The sequence below is a fragment of the Engystomops pustulosus genome, chromosome 7, assembly GCF_040894005.1.
Source record: "Engystomops pustulosus chromosome 7, aEngPut4.maternal, whole genome shotgun sequence".
NCBI classification, from domain to species: domain Eukaryota; kingdom Metazoa; phylum Chordata; class Amphibia; order Anura; family Leptodactylidae; genus Engystomops; species Engystomops pustulosus.
Window position 1 is genome coordinate 148,287,623 of NC_092417.1, and position 21,043 is coordinate 148,308,665.

Genomic DNA, 21,043 nt, shown 5'->3' on the forward strand with positions numbered 1-21,043 from the left:
TAACTCTGATTTTATGGGTTCCCAGCAATCCTACAGATTTTGTCAGAAAAACGTAATTATAGGGCAGGAAAAAGGTAAATGATAACAATCTCTTTTATTTCAATAAGTTTCTGTGATGCATAGTACAAGACAGTATAAATAAAAATTTACCTGAAAATTCTTAGCACATGATCTTATAACTCGGTTTACTCGTTGGCGATCGAAGATGTGGAGAGCATTGCATATTAGGGAGATGTAGAAGAAGGATGTGGCACCTAAATACATGGTCCTTCATAGCAGGAGACTCTCTTTCCTGTTCTAATTTGTCACAAAAAATGGTGGTCTAAGGTGGTGAAGATGCTAGTGGGCGGTGAATAGTTGTAATGTCAATATAATGAATGGTCTAGGCTAGTTAAATAGTTAATACTAACCCGTTAATGACCAGGCCCTTTTTTAGTTTTTGAGTTTTCATTTTTCATTCTGCACCTTCAAAAATCTAACTTTTTTTTCCATGTAAAGAGTTGTTTTCTGCATAACAAATTGCACTTCATAGTGACGGAATTTGATATTCCATGCCGTGTACTGGGAAACTTGAAAATAATTCCAAATGCCATGAAATTGGTGAAAAAATGCATTTGCGCCGATTTCTTGTGGGCTTGGATTTTACGACTTTCAATGTGCGCCCCAAATAACATGTCTTATTTATTCTTTGGGTCGGTACAATCACAGGGAAAGCAAATTTATATAGGTTTTATAATGTTTTCATACATTTACAAAAATTAAAACCTCCTGTACAAGAAAAAATAACAATAACTTAATTTGCAGGCTGCGCACGAGAGAAGTTCTCACACATGCGCAAGATTTCCAGACAGGTGGCCAACGTCATCGGCTGTCTGAGGATAGCGGCCGAACGAGAGAGGTGAATACTAATCAGGTGGGGAGCGTGCATAATTATGGAGCGGTGGAGCCATGAGGCAACGAGGGTACTCAGGTGATGAAACCTCCAATAACGGTAGCAGATACTTCCGCGATGTACAATAGAAACGTTGGACCGCTCTGTAAGCGGTCAGGCGTATTAATGAGGGGGCGGTCCGTGGTGCTGCTTGTCCCCCGGACCGCCCCTCTCACTCCCTAGACTGGCGGATCCCGCCCCCTCATGAATACGCCCGACCGCTTACAGTATGGTCCGTGTTTCTATAGTACATCGCGGCAGTGTCTTCTAGTGTTATCGGAGGTTTCCGATAATGGTAACAGTGTCACACTGCTGCATCTGTTGTAGCACTAGGAGCTGCTTACTTTAGTAAGCAGCTCCTAGTGCCGTTTTTACAGGTGACAGGTCCTCTTCAAAGGACATCTACCACCAGATTACCGATGGTAGACTGTCCTCTTATGCATGCTCGTTAACTCCAGGCCCTAGAAGTAACAAGCATAAATAAGAGGACAGTCTACCACCGGTAATCTGGTGGTAGATGTCCTTTAAGTACAATATAACAGATGCTCATATAGATTCTATTGATAAAATTTGATATGAATAGTGATCAAAATGTTTTACGGTCCCTAAAATGAAAAAAATAAAAATGTCATCTCGCCCCACAAAATATTACACCTCACACAGGCTTACACTGAAGTATGTAAAAGTAATTAGCGCAAGAATATGGCGAAACAAAGAATTTCTTTTGTTGTACACAGGGTTATACAGAATATCTTTTAGTTTCCAAGTACAGGCAGTCCCCGGGTTACAAACAAGATAGGGTCTGTAGGTTATCATTGTAACCCCAGCCAAATTTTTTTTGGTCTCTGTGACAATTGGATTTTAAAAATGTTTGATTGTCATAAGAACCAGGATTAACAATAAAGCTTAATTGCAGACACCTCTCATAACTGTTATATCTGTTTATTGTAACCTAGGACTAAAGTACAGAAAATTGCCAATTTCCAGAGGTCCGTTTGTAACTAGGGGTCGTATGTAAGTCAAGTGTTCTTAAGTAGGGGACAGGTCTTCATATGGCTCTGTAAACTGGAAAATTAAAAGTTCTGTTTTTGGAAGGAGGGGAGCAAAAACGGAAAATGGCTTTGGTTGCAAGGGGTTAAAAATATGGAAACATATTTGTGATGGCGATAGCTGTAGAAAGTGGAGTAACATCTCAATAGTAAAGTGTCAGACTTATAGCCAAGTCAAAGATTTTTAACATTTGACAAATTTGGTGCCAATTTCATGTATTTTTCCTGTATTCTAAAGACTGCACCTCCCGGCAGTATCAGCAGAGGGTGCCACCACCTTGTACCATGATGTGTAACCCTGGCTTTTATTCTTATTGGGTCAAATATCACTTTTCCAGCTCAGCCGATAAGAACAAGTGGCAGATTGTCTGAGGCTGCAGATTTCCACTGTCTAAAAATTAACTTTGAACTGCTGACTTCCGCAAATTATTTCTCACTTCCCCCCTTTCTTCTTTGCTGGGGTTCATTCTGTACATTGCACGCTGTAGCGAGCACTTCCTTTTTGGAAGTTGTTCTTCATTTGAATTCCATAAAAGATACGGATTTGCGTCTGTGGAATTTTAGTAATTTCTCTCCTCCTGTGTGTGATTGCTGATCGGTGTCCTCTGTTCCTCTGCGCTGTGTCACTCCCCTCCCTCCTCTCCCTCCTGTAGGGGCAGGGTTGCTTTTCTCACACTCATCTCCCTCTCTTCCCCCACCTCTCTGTATCTCTCCTCCTCCTCTTCCCTCCTTCTGTCTCCCTTCTACACATCTCTGGCCTCCTCTACATCAGGGAGTGGATTGCAGCTACATCTCAGTGACAAGGACCTCTCTCTGGCAGTGTCACAGCGCAGGTAAGATGTCACAGGAAGCTACGGTCAGGGGGGGCGCTTAAAGGGGATGAGGTGCCTGTACGGCTGATGTTCTGCAAACCCTTTCCCTGCAGCAGTGTTATTTATTCATGAGCATTATTCCAATCCCTTAAACCCCGGTCATCTGCTAAGCAATGTGTAACTGAATGTACGGCGGCTTGTTCCAGCAGCGTTACATCTATGCCTGTTCATATTGTGTTACCTTTAACCCTTGCGCTGCCTGAAGGCAAACCTAATCCTGATCACAGACTTGTGACTTGCGGAGCAGTTTACAGGTTATTCCTTAGATTTGGATACTCTTGTCATGGTCACTGGTTCACACCATATGCAGAATATTTCACCTGTCATTCATTCACTAGACTTTGGAGCCGGCCGACATAAACCCTGGCTTATGGTTTATTTCTATAATCCTTACATTAGACGAATGCAGTGGTCCAACTATAGTCTCAGAGAACTTTAGAGAACATTAATTTACTGTTAAAATTTTGCTAACCCTTTGAACTATAAAGTCATGGCGTACTCTGCAGCTGACATATACATGATTTAGGAGCACAGTCGTGTTTTTCATGCCCGATTTCAATGCCCTCACCTGTGGCCGTACTTTGATTTTCCAAGGTGCCTTTCTTTGCGTTGGTCGTGTTTATTGGTCCATGATATAAAACGTATCTTTGGTTTGCATATAAAGTCATGCTGTAATCTGCACCTGACATATACATGATTTAGGAGCACAGTCGTGTTCTTCATGCCCGATTTCAATCCCTGTACCGTTGGTCGGGTTTATTGGTCCAGGATATAAAACGTATCTTTGGTTTTCATAGTCTCCATAACACATTATCATGACTTTTGATGAGCTACGCCTCAATACGCTTCATCTACAGGACATTGGAAATTATACAATAAACTAGGAGGCTCAGATTTTAATAGGAAGCCAGAATACAGATCTCAATGTAAGCTATGTGTATGAGTGGTATTGAGTGAAAATTACAACCAGAATAATTATAATGATATCGGATTGTGTGGAATTCATAATTCAATACTGCATACATAATGTATAATGCGACACCTGCAGAGCACCTTATGAGCGCCCTTCATGAGTGGGATGGGCCCGCGACTCTAGATCCATATTTTTATAAAATTCTAACCTGATTGGTGCTTTTTTTTAGGGGACAAGAGAAAAGCACCAAATCTTTCAGTCCATCAGCAAGGAGTGAAGGGATTCTCTAGAATAAGATAAAAACAAATGGATGTGGATTAAGTAAAAAGGGCCCTGGTTTTATTATATGATCATATTTTGGATGTGTATCTTGGCACAGAGAAGGAGGTAGAGGCCAGAACATGCTGATGCTTAGACGTTCATTTAAGATTGCTTAGAAAATGTGCAGATGGTGTCTTCTTATTCCTCCTGGGAGGAGAGAAAACTGATATATGTATATTTTGTTAACCATTATAAATTACCATCTGTACGGAATACAGTCTATTGGAGATGAAACAATGCATAATTTATGTAGTGTAAATCATGAGATCCATCATATAATACCAGTTTCGGACTGGGGTGTGATGGACCTACCAGAGGTGTTTTAGCTTCCATCCATAAAATCCCTGTGTAGGATGTATCATCAATAAGATTTATTGTTCATTACATATTCAAATCAACCGAGAAGTAATACACCATAGTGAAGTAAATGCTCCATTCTCTTCCAAATGGGTCCACTGGCGGATTCTCTGGTGCTTTGAAGGTCCAGTCCAACCAAAAGACCACCTAAACATGAGATGGATGTCTTCATACATGATATATCATGTGCCACTAAAGCTGTCAATTTTGTTTGGATCAGCTGACTAGCTAATATGAATAGGGAGCTTGGGAGAGAAGGGTAGACATGTTGAATTTCAACATGCCCAATCCTTTTGTTCTCAGAGATAAACATATCATAAACATCTAAATGTATCAAATTTTGTAACCTGTACCTGGCACACATGCAGGACATATAAGCCTTTAGTCATCTGTTAGTTGTACGGAGAAGCATTCTGCAATGGTTTGAACATGACACACTACAGAAAACTAAACCATTGCAAAAATGTCATCCTTTGCCAACAGAAACATCTGAACAATTTGTTAGTACTGGGGCAGTCAACGCTCAGCTAAATTCATGTCATTGGCTGCAATGAGTTAGTAGGATATTGCAGATAATCTTGTTTAAAAAAAAAACAAAAAAAAAAACTTTATTCTGGGAATTATATGATTTGTAAGAGCCTCAGTTTAAAAAAAAATCTTTTGAATATTTAAATATTTTTTAAATATAAGACATTTCAAAATGAAAATCTTGTTTTTTAGTCCTAATGCTACAGTGGTAGTGGCCATAGCAGGTGTTATGGGGCCCGCAGTGTAAGGGGGCCCTGGTATCCGACTTGAAACACAAAAAAATGGAGGATGTGCACCATTATATACATATTATGCTGCACATTACATCGACTACTCAGATAAGAAATGAGAGGACTAGGGTTCTCTCATCTCTAATTCCTGCTGTGTACATCCTTCATGTGGTCAGCAGCTACTGGGACAGATCTGTGTAAGTGTATAAATGTATACACAAGAGCATCCTTGAATGTGTAGTTCTACAAAGACCCAGCCTTCTCAGTCAACTGCGCATGCACATATACGGTACTGTAGATTTGCACATGTGTGGTTTGGCAATTGAAGACACCGTGCTGTGACTAAGGGGGCTGAATCTCTATAGTAAAGCAACCTGAATCAGGTCTCCTGGTCACATTAGGCAATGACGCTCCTACTCTTGTGATGGGGGTTAACTATAAAAAAAAATAAAAATGTAAAAATATTTTTTTAAAAATACACTGAATACAGTGTTAAATATTCATATTCTTAATAACCCATTCCATTTTCTCAAAAATTTGAATTACCAATTTAACACGATTCAGAAGGTTAATATCTCTAACCTTAGCCACTAATATTGACATTTGTCAACCTGCTCCATTAATTAGCCAGGGGTATGAGGAGAGAGAAAATTCACATTATTAGGCTCTAGAGAAACCACAAGAGACTCTGCACCTGAGCTGCCTCAGTAATGAAGTACAAGGAGGGAAACATGAGCTATTACTCAATAGGTAGATATTACATTACCATTAGTACAAGATGTACACCTCTCCCATGCCTACAGCAAGGAGCAAGTTGTACTATAATAACATTAATCCATTGATTACATAAAGGAGATTAAAAATTAAGTTTTTTTCAACAAAGTAATTTAGATTTACTGATACTCTTGGAGATATCCAAAAGGAAATATACAGCGTCCTTCTCATTCATGCATAAAGAAGTTATCAAAATACAAGTATTTTAATTAAAAACTAACTGGTTTGTTTCTAAATGATTTTGTTGTGTTTTAAGAGCAGCAGGACTATTAAAATGCAATTATATTCCATGATTGTAGCTGGACTTCTGGTGGGCTGATGTTTGAGATCTCTTCACTGATCACAGCTGCTGTTATAAGAAGATAGACAGCACCAGTATAATTTATGTGAACAGTTTTTTAGTGGGTGTACATAACTATAAAACCTGGGGATGCGTTCACACGTTCGCTTTTTCAGAGGCAGTTTTTGATGTCCAAACCAGGAGTGGAGTTAAAAAAAGTAGGAGTAACTCTTCTCAATGATAAGTTTGTACCTTATCATTTGTTATGATCCACACCAGCTTTTGGCTTCAAAAACTGCATTGGAAAAAGCGAACGTGTGAATGGACCCTGGATCTGAGGATCCTGAATAGGTAACTCCAAAACTCTCCAACCTTTTTTTATTTGGAGTCACAGCTGCTCTTATTTACTGTATCAAGCTTTTAATCAAATACCACAGCAGGTATTCAGGGGAGAGGGGGTGTGCTGTGTTCAGTGGTACAGATCTCACACACCAATTCTTCAGAGCTCTCCAAGTCCAGTTACAATCCTGGAATATAAATGTATTTTTCACAGTCTTGCTTCTACTAATAAAACACACAATTTACACAGATTTCCAGGGCTGCTATACAACACTGTCTGCAGCTTTGCGGACAGATTTCCATTAAAGGTAGCTACCCTTTAAACATATATCTGACCTTGCACAGGATTTGCGACATAACTAAGGGCTTCTTCATAGCAAAATCTTCTCAAGAAGGAAGGGGATCTGTTCATAGCTGGGTGTTTCCCACCTGTCCCTGCAGTGAACAGTGCTAGTTGACTAGATGAGAGGCCAAAAAAGACAAAGAGGATCTATCTGCAGACAGATTTTGGGGGTTCATACTCTTACCATAAAGTAGGGCGTTGGCTGTCTGGGTTGGTTATTAGGGTCGAGCGAGTGGGTGCATTTAGGTGATAACCCCCTTGTTAGATAATTTGTGCAGCTTCATTGTGTTAAAAATACAGGCGGCCCCCTACTTAAGAACACCCGACTTACGGACGACCCCTAGTTCCAAAGGACCTCTGGATGTTGGTAATTTACTGTACTTTAGCCTTAGGCTACTATAAACCGCTATACCAGTTATCACAGGTGTCTGCAATGAAGCTTTATCGTTAATCTTAATCTTATGACAACCCAAAATTCTGTCTGGAGTTACAATTATAAAATATACAGTTCCAACTTACATACAAATTCAACTTAAGAACACACCTACAGAACCTTGTACGTAATCCAGGGACTGGGATTGTGTTTATCTTGTTAGTGAGTCATTTTACAGCATGGATTATACTGACCCATCATGTAAAATGTTTCATCTGGGACACGTGAGGTGACAGAAATCATAGCAATGTCTTGGCAGCGGCAGATAATGAAGAGTTGTGTCTATAAAAGATAATGTTGCCATACTAAGGAGGAAGGCAGGTTGGCACAAGGAAGCTGTGGGACTGGCTCGACAGGTCTTGCCAACTAGAGCTTTGCAAGCCTCATTGTGTGGGTATATAGATATCTATCAGATGCCACTTGCACTGAGTACCATTCACAACCCATTAGGACACATAGTAAGAGAGAACAATTTGACCTCTCTGAAGTTGCACTGTAAATTGTCCTTTTATTTTGTGCCCTCTGCATTACTCACAGCTTTTACTAGTTGATTGTTAATCATGGAGAACAGGTAGTTTCATGGAGAACCAACACACCTTGAATCTGTTTATTTAGGATGATGGCCAATATTGCTGGCAAATTACAGTCCATGCATAAACCATAACATTTGCTCTGTACTTAGACATAATTTTACCATGGCCTTATATTAAACTGGCAATACATATTGGCCCACAGTCTGTACTGTGTGCAGTTTGCCTGTAGAGTGTGCAGGAGGTGCCAAATTCATCAAAACTGGCGCTCGGTTTATTAATCTGCTCAGGAAGTCTGCAGCATTTTCTTTGGTGCACTTTGCTCATGCTACAGGATTGTGGCGCGCGTCAGTAATAAATGTGGCACAAACTCGTAGTGATGGGAATTCCGGCTCTTCTTAGTGAGCTGGCTCATTAGGCTCTGCTCACTAAGAAGACCCGGCTCTTCTGGCTCCTGCACAGCTCCCTATTAAATATTTATGGGGAGCCGCAGGCCAGTCAGTCACTGGACACCACTCCACTTTAAACCCGATTTTATTGGGTTAACGGGGGCGTGGTGAGCCGTTTAGGGGCAGTGTTTAGTGAACCGGCTCCCGTCGTTCACGCAAATAAGCCGGCTCTTTGTGCCGGCTTCTTCGCGAACGACCCATCACAACAAACTCTGACTGAGCAGTAATACTCCCCTTTAGGTGCACATTTTTTCTGTCATGTTGGACACAGAGCAGCCGCTTCATCAACACATTCTTTTCAGCGCAAACACTTTAATAAATGTTGGCCTTGGAAAAAATCTATGTCCTGGGACCTCACTAAGTGATGGTACATGATGGAGGTGTTCTGAGACAGGGAGAGCTAGACTTCAGTGCTAAACTCTCCGCCTCCATGAATTTATACATCCAAGTTACATCTCACGTCAAAATTGATTTTCTGGATTATGCCATCACACTGGGTCATAAAAGAACCATGATCTGGAACATGCAGACAGGTTTCCTTTAAAAGTTAAACTGTTGTAACTCTTCTTTGCCACATACTGACAGTGATGACCTATATAAAGTCCTAGAGAACCCCTTTACCTTAATGGCATCCAACTTAATCCTAATCCAGTCCAATTTTTCAAATGTAGAGATAGCATAATAGTGTTGTGTTCCATTGCTCTTATATGTTTCGTAAGGATTCATGGTGTACATAAAACTCCGACAAATACGTAATCTAATACTGCTACAAGCTAAGCTCTTTATGTAAATCCTGTCCTCAATTTTACTGTGGATATTTAATTTAGTTTACAGGTTTCTTTATGTCTTTATGTTGGTGGCATCAGAGCAGCCTGGTGAGAACAGAATACAGGTCAACACCTCTAGGTCGTTGATTAGGATGAGGATTATCATTTAGTTTTTTTTCAGTTCTGTTTCAATTTGTAAAGGCAAGAACATGATGATGGTACTCCAGATGCCAGGGCCCAACTACTTACCTCCCCTCCCAATCTTACCCACCTCAACCTGTGCAACTTCGCCTTGAAACAAATCACGACACAAATTGGCGTTGGAATGTGGCAGCCTATTTAATAACAGGTTTTAGAAATAAGAGGTAAAGATATATAAATAACATGTTACATATTAACAATTACAAAGATAAATAACAAAACATGAATAGCAAAACCCCCTGAAGAGAAAGTCTATGAGGGCCGGTAAGCTGAGAGTTTCCGCTAGGGTTCCCCGCTGTGCACCACTCTGGATCGGCAGGTGACAAAAATGTCCCAGACTCTCTAAAACCGTAACTACCAGGTCCACCCATCAAGTGTGACCAATATATATTTTATCCAAGCAAAAGACCGATTCGACAATTATTGTCGCTTGACCTCTCATCGGCTCACATAGACCCGCCCCCAGTCTGTGTGACAAATACACAGCTCATCAAAGAGGGAGGACGGACTTCTGATAATCCCTGAAGCCTCAAAGAGGAAGAGGAGGTGGAGCACGGTGTCCTAAATAGCCCTGCAGGGCCGCGATACCTCCCCTGAGTACGCAGGAGGCCTGAGGTAACGCCCCCTACTTAAGCTCCCCATTGCTCCCAGTCCCCCACATCATGGTGGGCATACGTTACAGGTATCGCCTGACCACTACGGCCATTCCTTTACAATCTACATTGCTTTGCCCATTGTAACTCTTGAGATCTCTGTGCTGCACACCTCTGTAAAGGGTAGGACCATCAAAATATGTTATTTTGTAAGACCTTACAAACAAAGCAGATTTCAATTGGAATCTGCTGCTTCTAGTGTTATATTTTTGAGCAGATGATCTAGGTCAGTGGTGGTGAGCCTATGGCGCATGTGCTTGAGGGGGCACTCAGAGACCTCTCTGCGGGCTTGTGGGCGGTTTCCCTGGCACTGAGTTTGCCGGACATGGTATCTTCCTGCAGTTCCAGGTAGTGGCCCATCTTGGACTGCCTGTTAGTGTAGGAATAGTGAGAAGATGTGAACAGGGTTGGTTTGGGGCTATTAGAGAACTTGCTCCAGACCCTACCTTCTTTCAATGGTCCTGGGGTCCTCAGGACGCTGATTTTATTACAATCTGTGTCAGTGCAGGTAGCAATAAGTTAAGTTACACCCGATATCCTGCATGTGTCGCTTCTCCGCTCAGGTCGGCCAGAGTTCACCTTCTTCTTCCCGATGTATGTGAGTGCATGTCTTGTGACACAATTTGAATTTAAAATCCCGTGCTTACTCCAAATCAGTCGGGTTGTCTGACGGCCACGCCTCCCGATTTCTGTCGCATGAAAGCCGGCGCCGATGCAACAAAATCCAATCACGTGCACCAAAAAACCCTTCTAAATGCGGCGCACATCGGAAATCGTTGGATATTCTGACGACCCTTAGTAAATGAGCCCCATTATGTCATGCAGTTTACCCATACCATGTCGGGAAGGTGCCCCTGGACTGGTGGCTGCAGTTTAAGCACAAAGGGGGATAACTGGAAGAGGGCCTGTGTGGCACTTTAATAAGGGGAGTGGGCGGGTGCATATGGTCTAAATTACCCCTCCCCTGTTACTACCTCATCACGTTCCCCCCACTTCTGTGGGCCTGCAAGGGGGATTTAAGGCAGGGGCTTCCATTTCCCTGCCTCTCTTCACCGAGGCACTCAAGCAGATCCCGCCCTCCCTCCTCTTTTGTCTGTTTTTCTATTATATTGTTTTAATGCTTTGTATTTTATCAAGTCACAGCTGGAGGAAGTAGAATGTTGGAGATGGTGATGCTTGACTGGCCGACTTGCCAGCTGAGAGTCCAGCTGGCATACATTGGCTGAGCTAGTTATTTCTGATAAACTCATTCAAGTTCCTTATACTTTCACATTGTAAGGTTTACTGTGAAAATAAAAGCTATGTCCAATTTTCTACCCAGCAAGGAGTTTCTTGTGTTGTTATCTATTATATTATAATGTTTTCATTATGTTTTTGTTATTAAAGGGCCCCTTAATGGATAGTTAGTTTGTTAAGGAGTTTAGCATGCCATCCAGTCTAAATAGATGATGGATGGAAGCCTGGAATCTGCACCTATTTTGTAATGCACAACTACTCTCCATTCAACACTATTGGAGCGCTATTTGAGTATGGTCTTGGCTATTTTTGTCAATTCCATAGAGATAAATGGATAGTAGCCGCACACTCACTGTTCAGCCCGGCTGCCGGAAGAAGGTCATTGGACCCCTGTTCATGAGGTGCAGGTCCTAGCAGTTGAACCTGCATCAATTATCTATATCCTGTGGATATGTCATAAATAGTCTACCCCTTTAAGAACATTTGGGGGGGGGGGGCAATTGTTCATAACAACAGTATCTTGACACAGGAACTTTTCCTTTAATGATTTAAAATGAATATTTATTTGTGGAACTTTCAAAGCTCTAAACTTTATTACTACTTGTACATGTCTTATATATCTGATACATCTGATTTTATAACTACTTGTGGTCTCTGTGAAATACCATTCTAGTTCATCATTATTTCCAATCAGTGCTAGGACACACCCCTTTGATAAGGGGAATGGTAACAAACTGTTAATATAAGAACAATTAAACATTTAGCTTGTGTAGGAGAATATATCTACCAGAATAGTTTTTTCATGGGTTACACTAATAGTTACTAAAAGAGATTTGTGAGCAACATTGAATGGCTTAAAGGGGTTGTCCAGGAAAAAATGTAATTTTATCATGAACATAGCAAACCTCTGGTGCAGCGCAGCACTGCCCCTTCCCACCAGCCTTGTCCGGAGGCTCAGCGTTGATGTCACGCTCACTATAGCATCTGGCTATGGCTTGTATATTGTAGTGGGCATGCTCACTGTTGACTGCAGCATTGTAAACAGAATGGCGATGACAGACACCACTGTGCTGTTCAGAAGTCCCAGACCCCTATAAATATATATATATATATTCACAAGGATTTTTGGGGCAGAACACCATATTGGTAGCAAAAGGTTAAGCCATGGGTTTTTGCAATTGTTGTTACCACCAGTTTGCATATTTGACCTGCCAAGGATATGGCGTTCGTTCCACCATCGGCGTTGAGATTGGACCGGATGCTTCCTTTGTGGGCATATTAAGGCCATATTGTTAGAGAAAATCCTACATAAAAACTCAGTTTGACCCTACTCTAAGGCTACATTTACACGACCCCATAGGCCGGCAAAGGGAGCACGGAGCAATACGTGCGGCACCGCGCTGCTCCGTACACGGGGAAAAGATAGGACATGTCCTATCTTTCCCTGTGTTACAGCGCCGTACACCGCTATGGAGAGGGGAGGGGTATCTTAGCCAACATATGCCTGGCTACCGCCCAATGGGCATACGTTCATGTGAATGTAGCCCAAGTCTGACCCTGGCTGTCAGGGTGTGAAACTAATGCAGATAAAGCCTTATTGGATTGAACTGGGTGATAGGTATTTTAGACCAATTCCCTCATTCATGAGATAAAGTTGCTAAAAAATGATTCTGTATTTTAGAAATAAAAATTCTGGTTTCCGACCCGATTATTTGTTTCTATACATGTAGATGAGCAATGACTGCATGCCCTTGTGTTACTACTTCCCCAGTAAACATATGGAGCTATGAAGGTGTTGCTGACCCATATTTCTAACACAATGGCAGCCCCCTCCCCACATGATGTGTGTTATACCCCTCACCCTAGATGAAGTGCTCCAACCACAGAGCAGATTACCTCCGAGCAGGATGGATATTTATATCCTCCCCCCGGGATCTGAGGTGTCAGGATGAGACAATTTGTAGAAGATATATACCTGACCTATGCTGTCCTGCCTCCTTGCCATGGTGACATTACATATCTCTACATCTAGCTCCAAATTTATGGTGGGCGCATAATTCTGCTATTTCCTTGTGGGATGTTGGACAGTAAATTATGCATCGACTCCTCTATCTTGATAACCTAGCCTGTATTATATGAATGGTCCTGGTAGTACAGGAGACATTCTCAATCCTTGGGCTAAATACCTTCTAATGATGCGACGGATCCTGACGTGTATTAGAAGTGCACATCATTTCTGTACACGTGTAACCATTATACCACCGGTCCCTCTATTGATTTAACCTATTCTTAGCCCATTTACGTTTTCTCACATATCGACTTTCCTGTGTAAAATAAGGATGCCCATGGGTACCGGTAGCGGAGAAGAGAGTCAGTTGCCATAGCAGCTATTTCCACTAACACCAGAGTCTAGACTGTGAATGGGGGAGCTGAGTGCAAAAAAAACGCTGTCCGCAAAATATTAAATAAGTGGCTGGTAAATAGTTAAATTGCTCCAATTGAAAGGTTTATTGCTTTGGTGATTGATGGAGGTAAATCAGTGGGCTCTGCAATATCCATGCTCACTATTTCTTAAAGTTGAAGGGATGAGAAAAATGCTTAATCTGCAGTTTTTATGTCATCACCTCCCTCATTGGCAGTAGATAAATTCTCTGCCTATTAAATTCAATACAGTGTTTGCGTGAGATTTTTGAGGTGGGACTGATGTTGGTGGTGACAATTTCAGCACGATGTTACTTCTATGAAATCGATAGAAACATGTACATTATCTAATGTGTACAATTCCCGTTTACAATGTTATTATGGGATCCGTTCCCTTTAGTCGTGAGACCAGTTCTAGTGTCAGGAAATTCGGACCCTCATTTTTTTGGGGTTGGAGTACTTTACTTCTAGCACACCAACTTGGTATTATAGATGAGAGGGACATGTATGGAATATGGATTTATGTATGTAAGTACCATGGTATAAACCCATGTATTTGTACCTTATTTGAGAAAGATGGACTCTAACTGAAGTGCTCCCAAATTGATTATTATTTCTGTGATGTGGTAGAATAAGCATCCACTGCTTATGGACGGCCTTAGCGATGGGTGACTTCCCCTTACAAAGAATCAGGCAAGAGTGCACACACTTTCCTGTCTTCCGACAAGCTAGTCCCCATGCACTGAATTCTAATATTTGAAGTCCTTTCAGGGTTTGTTGGGTTTAATACGTTTTTTTTTAAAATATGGGTGCCAGGCAGGGGCAGTGGTAGCAGCCATAGCAGCTGCTATGGGTCCTACAATGTCAAGGGGCCCCGTCATCTCATCTGACACTAAAGATGGGAGAATGTGTACCATTATATACATATTATGCTGCACATTGTACAGCATAATATGTAGAACATATAATATGTAAATATTTATATACTGTATGTGTGTGTATATGTGCTGTATGTTTGTGTATATATGATGTGTACATGCTCTATATGTGTACAAGTGTATAAATGTGTGTGTGAGTGAAAAACTGTATGTTTATGTATAAAGATATATAAATGTGTATATATGAGTTTAAGTTTTATATTTAAAGCAGAAAAGGGGCCACATTCAGAAATCTACTATGGGGCCCTACCTCTTCTAGTTACGCCCCTGGTGCCAGGTGGTGTTAAAATAACAAACAACTTACCTTGTTACTTACCTTTGATCCACCACTTGTCTTTGTTGGTATACAGAGGTTCAAAAGCCCCCACCTGTGGTCTGCATTATGCTATAGCGGATATGCGCTATAACTCTGTCGGAATTACTGTCTCTAGAACAGAGCGTTAGATGTGGGTATATGTTGTTTGTTATTTTTACATCAATTGGGTCCCATAGTAAAAATATACAAACCCAGACAATTCTTTTAAGATGGAGATACAATTAAATATAGAATTATAGTAGTAATGGTGGTAATGGTGGTGGGAGGTAGGGGACCAGGAGAATATTATGCACAAGAAAACCCCGAACAAATGACTGTCGCTTCCATTGTATATCAGGGAAGTTTCAACCCAGCTTCACCCATGTGTGTGCATATAATAGGGGGGTAAAAGGTTATTAACTGTCCCATTATCTTAAATCTGAGTGTTGGAATTCGATTGCAATTATCATATTATCAGAAATGTAAGATTACACTGATGTGAAGTAAAAAGCCCAAGTAGAATTTTACTCTAAGTTTGATCAATATTTGAAACATAAAGGACACAGATGAAGACAAGCAACTGATGAAGATTAATCTGCAGCTCAAGGTTACATATTAGCACAATAAAGCACTGTATGTAATCTGCAGGCACAGGAGTTTTCTGCTCTCTGTGTTCCACATCTGCTGTAAATGTTTAGATCTGATGTATTATTGGAAACACAATTAAAGGAACCTTCTTCTTTAGAATAAGAAATTAACAATATACGGAAACTACATAGTCTAATGCTCTCCATTTTGTTATTTTTGGCGAGGCTTCTCTGATTCACTTTCATACGGGGATGTCTTTAGTCCACCAGTAAAATCCATTCATGGGACCCACTATTGTGCAGCTCCATACAAATAACCTATTGACTCCTTAAAGGGAATCCATTACCACATTTTACCTATCCAATCTAAGTGCTTTGTTATTTAGGGCTGTGCCCACATTTGACACCTGTTCATTTAGTTTTATATTCCAACTCCTCCTTCTATGTCAAATAAATATGCAAATGAGACAAAAGTACTTTGGGGGCAATAGCAGAGGACCTCAGGGATCCAGCTTCTCAGCAATAACAACGTACCCCTGCTACATTTCCACCCAGCACCTTTTCTCATCCTTCCCTGTTCAGCGAGTTGCAGATCCGTAGCTCAGAGGTGCTCTGCTAACATCCCGCGAAGTGCTTCCGCCTCATTTGCATATATGTAAAGTAAAGTTTTGGCATGGATAGGGGAGCTGAAAAATAAAAGCAAAGGTATGGGTGACATGTGTTGGCATAGCCCTACATAACATAGCAGTTAGTTTGGGTAGGTAAATTGTGGTGATGGATTCCCTCTAAATGCAGCTAAAGACATAGGAATGATAGATACTATGGGGGTTATTTATCATTGGACCAGCTCCTTGGGACAGTTTTATGTTTATTTATTGAGCTCCGCTTCCCATCAGAGTAATTAAAGTGGCTTTGGCCCTTTAATAAATCTTCTTATGGTCTATTTTATTTCTGGGACTTTTTAAAAAAAAGTCTCAAAAAGTATAAAAAATCTCAGCACATAGACCCAGGGGACTGGAGTAAGATTGATACTTTTTATTAAACTTTTTTGCAAAAGTCCCAAGTCATGAATCTGGCTTTGCACTGTATTGCACTAGCAGTAGTTCTATGTTTAGGCCAGATTAATGAAGAGGTGTATATAGTCCTGTGAGACTTTTTACCAGAGAACAGTCTCCAAAACCCTCAATGGGATTATTTTGAGACTTTTTTACATCAAAAAAGCCCAGGAAAACCGATGATAAATAACCCCCTATGTGCTGGATATTTGTATGCAGTACAGGAAAAGTACTCAGGCACTGCTCATACAGGGGCTGGGGACCCATCTAGTTTAGAGGCCACCGGTGGATGGACCTGTAAACAAGTCCCCTCTTATTACAATGGCCACTCGCTGCACAGATTGTTCTGTGTATATCATTCTCCGGTAGTCTGAGACACTCCCCCTGAAATGTGCTGGACAAGTGGAGTGTCTGAAACTCCCAAAGCACAGTAGAGTCATCTGTGATGGTGGTTACTATTGTACTGAACTGAAAATGGACTGGTAATTGAGGGAATTATTGTAGAAAGATGGGTATTTTATCTATAAGCTATAAGTACTTTTTGTGAAATTTTATTGTGATGTCACTATCAGAAATTTTGCTACACAGAATGTGTGCTATGTACACTAAAAACAATAATAACAGAAACAGAAATTATGCTACATATATATACTTGCCAGTCTGGCACATACACGTATTTCTTTCAATGGGCGTTCCAGGATACATCCTGTTTGCACAGACACTGCTAAAAGCAGCCATACACAGTGACTGGGATACTAGTCCCAGAAAAATAAGGCAATGTAGACATGGAATGATTCATAATGTATATACCGGAGTATACTTTTTATATGGATATATAAGATTTCAAGCTTGTGTTACATAAACATAGCGCAAAAAACTTACAACTATGTATAGTTACTCTGTTCTGCTTTATGGGGATTTTTTTTCCATGCAGCTAACCAGACCTTGTCTCATAAGTCAGGCTATGATTTTGGTATGTTTTCTCACTGTGCAGCATGGATGGGGTTAACTCTGAAGGAAGTGACAATACTTCTTTAATCAATGTTTCTCCTTGAACACATGTCCCGCCCATTGAGGGGTGTTATCAGCCAATGAGAGAACTTCCTTCACATCCTCCCCACTCCCTCTGATGGAGCCAATAAGGTTACCGTCTCTTCTGGCCCATATTGTTCTGTTTTAGGAATTAAACTGCAGGCATCAATGTAACGTGAAAAGAAATGTGTAACGTTACCGTGACTGCTGGACGCAGCTCTACCTGCACAACGCATACTTTTGTTGTATGGAAATATAAAGCTTGGTCTGCACGGTGTAGCAGCACATAGTCAGTATAAAGCATGCTGAGGCAGATGCCAACTTATCTGTAACAGATAAATGGAGATAAAACACAACTTCAAAAGCCTGAGATACAGAATAGAGACATGAGCCGCAAATAAAAGCAGAAGACAGAAATATGATCCAAAGAATTAGCACAAAATACCCAAAAGAGATCGGAATAATAGGATAGAGGCAGTGCTGATCACATATAGGCATTACAGAAAACTGAAAGCAATATATAATGAAAACAGAACCACTAAAATGGGTTCAATGATGGGGAAAAAAATCCAATTTTAGTGTATTCAGAAAGCAGAATAGGTCTCAATGTAGCAGAGTCATCTTTTACAGTCGCACATCATTGATACATCCTCCCAGGGGCGTAACTTTAGGGGGTGCAGACGTTGCGGTTGCATCGGGGCCCAAGAGGTTTAGGGGGCCCATATGGTGTCACTTTCCCATATGAGAAGACTATTACTATAAACCATACATTATAGTTGGGGCCCTGGCACAGTCTTTGCACTGGGGCCCATCAGCTTCTAGTTACGCCACTGGCTCGCCTGCAATGTGTAACAGTATGTGAAGCTACAGGATGGCAAGGCCAGATTAGCCTAATTTTAAATTAATTTAATATAATTTTAAAAGTTGATTTTAAAAGGAAGGAGGCCATGGATTACAAATATAAGAATATTACCACAGTTACAGTGTCTGGATCTATGAGTAAGTGTCCCTGTATTATGATGATGTAGGTTTCCTTTAATACCTCTAACAATACTAGAAACATGGTGTGAATACTTACTTATGAGCTGCATCTGAATGAGCACATTTATATATTGAGACAATTATCTGGTGTTTGAAAGATTTGTCCGAAGGGTATCGGAAAATATTCGGGTTTGATATGCTGCCTGAAAAATGCCAGATTCTTTCTAAATGTATGAACCAAACATTCTTTCATCTCAAATTGACACAGAGACCACCCTAAAGTGGCATCTGGAGCTTTGGCATTCACGGACACAACGCTGGCAGCTCTGTGTCCAGGTATTTAGTGACGGAGAATTGATTTGTATGCATTTGTTGTCAGAAAGCAAGGAACAGAGATGTCACCGCAACAGACTTACATTATATAGCAAGATTCATAATGCAGACATGCAGAGGTTAATCATATATCTGTGCTGGAATAAATTATGTATAGGCTGTAACAAATCACCTGACTACAGCTGGCGTGTAGAGAATACATATTTTATGTGGTTTATTATGTGTTTTGTGCTTCCTATCCAGTCACATGTCTACTATAACATGTAAATCTAATAATAAGTATTTTGCCCCGTCCTGTTATATATTAGCACGGCAGAACTTACTCCTTGGGGGAGATTTATAAGAAGTGTCTGAGAGAAGAATTGTTCTAGTTGCCCATTGCAACCAATCAGAGCTCAGCTTTCATTTAACCACAGCTGCTTTTAAAATTAGAGCTGATCACTGATTGGTTTCCATGGGCAACGACAACAGTTTTGCTCTCAGACACTTCCGATAAATCTCCCCTTTGAGTTTATGTCTTTTCCTCTTACATAAAACACAGTGCTAGTGTAATATGTGTGTGCACACCACAAGAGCACATAATATTGCTTATCGCACCCCCACCCTCCCCTCACTAGAGAACAAAACTATTTGTTTGCTCACTATTCCCGTGACAAATGATAATCTGTCATTAACAGTGAACCCTTTCAAAGTTATTTCAAGTAACCATGTTACAGGGTTATTCTAGGGAAAAGCTGAAAAATTCCCAAAAATGACCAGAATGCGGGCATTCACCCCAAAACTTTTGTAAAAGTGTAATGAGCCAGACCACAAAAAGGAGGGTTTTCTTAAATGATAGATAAAATATTACATGGTTAAACTGATATAAAGGACTTTCATTGACAAAAACATGATCAACATTGGTTGTTCTTTTATTGTAGTTGTATTGTATTTGAAAGAAAAAAAAAATATATATATATACACATATGTACAGTAAATATGTGCCACATACAGGACACTGTGTACAATCTGCTCAGCTCCTCTCCTCTATAAGATGCTGCCTTTAGATAGGACATTATGCACAATCTTCTCAGCTCTTCCTGCTCTATAACATGCTGCCTTTAGATAGAACACTTTGTACAATCTGCTTAACGCCTCCTGCTCTATAACATGCTGCCTCCAGATAGGACACTATGTACAATCTGATCAGTTCATCTTGCTCTATAACATGCTGCCTGCAGATAGGACACTGTGTACAATCTGCTCAACTCATCCTGCTCTATAACATGCTGCCTGTGGATAGGACAATATGCACAATACACTTAGCTCTTCCTGCTCTGTAACATACTGCCTGTGGATAGGACACTATATACAATCTGCTCAGCTCCTTTTGCTCTATAGCATGATGCCTGCAGATAGGATAAGCAGTTGGTTATTATTTTGCCTTGGCTTAATTGGAAGACACTGACAAATTGTACAATCTCCCCCCCCCCCCCATATGATGTCCTGTAGGGTATGTTAACATGATTATGTGTGGCATGGACTAGTGCCCTGATTAAGACTTAGTGAGTTGAAATGCGTGGGTAAGTTCATGCATATCTGGATATGATGTGCTGATTTCAACTATGATTAACAATAAAGAAGGATTTGTAATCCTCCACCATGACACTGCATTGATGTGCTGGAAATATGGTTTTACACAAAGGTGGAGATACTTACCACCAATAGGTTATAAGGTGATATGTGTCAATAGTCCAGCTAGCATGTTATAGGGAAGGGAAGGAATAGTGTCCAATCTGTATGTAGCATGTTATAGAGCAGGAGGAGCTCAGCATGTTGTAATTATTGTCCTATCTGCAGGCAGTATATTATAGAGCAGGTGGACCTGAGCAGATTGTACATAGGGGCAGATTTACTTACCCGGTCCTGTCGCGATCCCCGATCCGGACTGACCGACGAGGATGAAGTCCAGCGCGATTCACCAAGATCATGCGCCCGATATCCTGCATGTGTCGCTTCCCCGCTGTGGTCAGCCAGAGTCCACCTTCTTCTTCCCGGTGTATGTGAGTGCATGTCTAGCGACGCAATTTGAATTTTAAATCCCACGCTTAGTCCGAATCAGTTGGGAAATAGTTGGGAAACTCGAGGGAAATGCGGTCCCGCAGGCAGATTGTTATAGAGCAGGGCAAGCTTTGTAGATTCTACACAGTCTCCTA

The 21,043-nt window shown here is 40.9% G+C and overlaps 1 protein-coding gene across 1 annotated transcript in view; it reads left to right on the forward strand.

Annotated features, from left to right (window-relative positions):
• The first annotated feature begins 2,442 nt into the window (after window positions 1-2,442).
• SLC25A22 (solute carrier family 25 member 22) overlaps window positions 2,443-21,043 on the forward strand; it is a 46,422-nt gene continuing 27,821 nt past the window's right edge. The window contains exon 1 of the mRNA XM_072118185.1: window positions 2,443-2,813. The gene's annotated coding sequence lies outside the window, so the exon portion shown is untranslated. The remainder of the gene's footprint in view (window positions 2,814-21,043) is intronic.